Here is a 3,380-nt window from a genome sequence, read left to right as displayed (position 1 = left end):
CTCCTGGCTCTGGCAGGGTCATGTTGAGACATTGGGGGCGGAGGGTGAATAGACAAAGGGAAATGAGGAACAAAAAAATTGGCCTCAAGCAGCTGATCATCAGATCTGACTGTCATAATGATTCGGTAAGTCTTAGCTTCTTTTACACTTCATTTAGGTTTTAAAAGTAAAGCGTAGAGTTATTTCCTGGGGTTTGCAAGACAGCGTGAGCTGGCATTACAGAATCACAGAATCACAGGTTGGAAGGGAACTCAGGGATCATCTAGTCCAACCTTTCTAGGAAGAGCACAGTCTAGACAAGATGGCCCAGCACCCTGTCCAGCCAACTCTTGAAGGTGTCCAACATGGCCGAGTCAACCACTTCCCTGGGGAGATTATTCCCGTGGGTGACTGTCCTCACTGTGAAAAATTTTCTTCTCGTGTCCAATCAGAATCTCCCCAAGAGCAATTTGTGTCCATTCCCCCTAATCCTCTCCACATGACTCCTTGCAAAAAGGGAGTCTCTGTCTTCTTTGTAGCTACCCGTTAAGTACTGGTACATGGTGATGAGATCCCGGCTAAGCCTCCTTTTCTCAAGGCTGAACAAACCCAGTTCTCCCAGCCTAGCCTCGTATGGCAGGCTTCCCAGTCCTTTGATCATCTTGGTGGCCCTTCTCTGGACCCCTTCCATTCTGTCCACATCCTTTTTGTATAGCGGGGACCAGAACTGTACACAGTACTCCAGGTGTGGCCTGACAAGCACTGAGTGTGATGATGACTTCTTTATCTCTGCTGGTGATGCCCTTTTTGATGCAACCCAGCATCCCGTTGGCCTTGGCCACAGCAGCACACTATTCGCTCGTGTTGAGCTTCCTTTCCACCAGGACTCCCAGGTCCCTTTCCACAGAGCTGCTCTCCAGCCAGGTGGATCCCAGTCTGTGCTGCACTCCTGGATTATGTTTTCCCAGGTGCATGATCTTACACTTGTCCTTGTTGAACTTCATAAGGTTCTTGCTGGCCCACTCTTCCAGCCCATCCAGATCTCCCTGCAGAGCAGCTCTCCCTTCTGGAGTGTCTACTTCCCCACTCAATTTGGTGTCATCTGCAAACTTCATCAGTGACGCTTGATGCCGTTATCCAGATCACTTATAAAGATATTGAATAACATTGGGCCCCATAGTGAACCCTGGGGGGCTCCACTTGTGACAGGTTGCCGCTTGGAAAAGGAGCTATTTACCACCACCCTTTGGGTGCGGGCCGTCAGCCAGTTCCCCACCAACTGCACAGACCACTTGTCTAGGCCATAATGCATCAATTTCTCCAGGAGGGGGCAGCGGGGGACCGTATCAAAGGCCTTGGAGAAGTCCAGGTAGACAAAGTCCACTGCCCACCCCATGTCTTTACATTTCTTAGACTGCAGGAAGAAGAATAATAAAAGGAGTTAAACTCCCTCCTAAGGCCATGCTTGACTCTCAGTGAAGCCATGAGGAGCAGTGCGCACTTACTCAAGAGATTTCTGCTTTAAGCCATCCCTATTACCTCTCTCATGCATAAGCACGTATGAGCACCAGGCCCAGGGACAGCCATAGTACCGCATTGTGCTGTTCCTAGAGGCAGGGCTTCTTCATTCCCAAAAGAAGAGGCATGCCCAGGCAGGAGAAAAGTCCAGCAGCTTTGACTCCAACCCCAAACAAGAAGCAGCGTTAAAGATAACCAGTTGTATTAGTGATCACACCATCCCAAAACCCCAGCTGCACTGCTGTCATCTCAACTCTTCACCTAGGGCTTCCCCAGCCCTCCTACCCCGGCTGCCCCGCAGCCCCCCGTCACCTCCAGCCACCCGGCCAGGTACAGGCCCCTGCTCCAGCAGGAAGAGCTCCAGCTCTCCTCTCCGAAGAGCAGTCCTATGGTTACTTGGATTGGAAACTGGCTGCTGGTGCCAGGCTCCCAGACCCCTTGCGTCCCCTCTGGCCACAGCCACTGCTGCCTGCTCCTGCTGCCCAAGGGTGAGCTCCCACCTGCCCCTCTCAGGGACACGTGCACTGTAAAATGTGTTCATTTGATTCGTGTCAATATGGAATTGTTTGTGCTTGTGTAACGGAGGGTCGTTCAATTGACTTGCTAACTGTCTTGGTGGTTGGAATGGCGGTTGGCGAGTTGTTGCTAAGGCCACTGATTGGCCAGCGGTGATGGCGGGGAACTTCTTGGCTCAGAAGGCGCTGAAGCGTGAAAACTGGGGGGAAGGTCATTCCGGCAGGGGGAGAGTGCGACCACCGACCCAATTCAGGACCAAAAAGACTTGCCCCCCCCCACCCCCCTCCGTAAAGAGGATGCGTATTAATCTACATGGCGAGCGTGGCTAATTTAAATACGGCTGACCAACGGCAAGTGAGATGCTTATCACTGACCAGTGAGTGCAAACTTAGGCGTGTTGTTACTAATTGTTAACTTAATATAAACCCTGTATTATTGTATGACGGTATGCACGTTAGGTGGAAGGATCCCTCGTGCATCCAGCGCTGCTTGCTTGTCTCTATTCAATAAATTGTAAACTTTAATTGAAATTCCGTTTAAGGCTAAATTAAGTATAACATGCACACACCTCCTTTTGCATTCAGGGCTGTGGATATGGGTTCACAGGTCACACGCGAAGACCTACATGTGGTTTTCTTCCAGAACAAAGACTGTAATAAAGATTTAAAAAATGGGTTTGGTCCTGTCTCAGGACACCTCATGACGTGTATTGGCAGCACATAGCAACTCTGTTTGCTGAACTGCACGGGCAGAGGACAGAGAGTCCATGAGATTTGCATGATCTCAGCAACAGGATTATCTATATGGCTGCAATACGAACCACTCCTTTGTAACCCGGCTTCTAATTTATCGGTAACAGGGGCCCCGTTCTGAGCACGGTCACCACAGTGGAGATGGCGGCCCTGCTCCTGCTGACACCGCGTCGAGGGGGCGGGAGGCCCGCCCGGGGGGACGTCTCCGCCTTCCCTCGCCTCCCGCACCGCAGCAGCAGCAGCAGTACCGCCGGCGGCGGTGTCCTCGGGCCTCAAGGGCAGCGGCGGGGCGGCCGGGCGGAGCAGCGACCCCGCCAGGTGCCCGAGGGTGCTGCCGCCGCCTGCCGGGATGGCCGCCCCGGGGCTGGGACGCGGACTACACTTCCCGGCAGCCTCTGCTCCGCCGCCGGGCGGGATCGGCCTGGGGAAGTGCCGCTTCCCAGCCGGCGCGGCGGCAACCCAAGTGGGTGCCGCCGGGACTACATTTCCCAGCGGGCAGCGCGGCGCAGGGCTGCGGGCGGGAGGGCGGGCGAGCCGCCGCGGTGCGCGCTGGGAAATGTAGTCCGTGCGGCCGGCGGCCGCGCCTCCGAGCGGCCCGCGCGTCAGGCGGCGCTC

Source organism: Phalacrocorax carbo, chromosome 3 (genome assembly GCF_963921805.1).
Source record: "Phalacrocorax carbo chromosome 3, bPhaCar2.1, whole genome shotgun sequence".
NCBI classification, from domain to species: domain Eukaryota; kingdom Metazoa; phylum Chordata; class Aves; order Suliformes; family Phalacrocoracidae; genus Phalacrocorax; species Phalacrocorax carbo.
Note: the sequence above shows the minus strand (reverse complement) of the source record.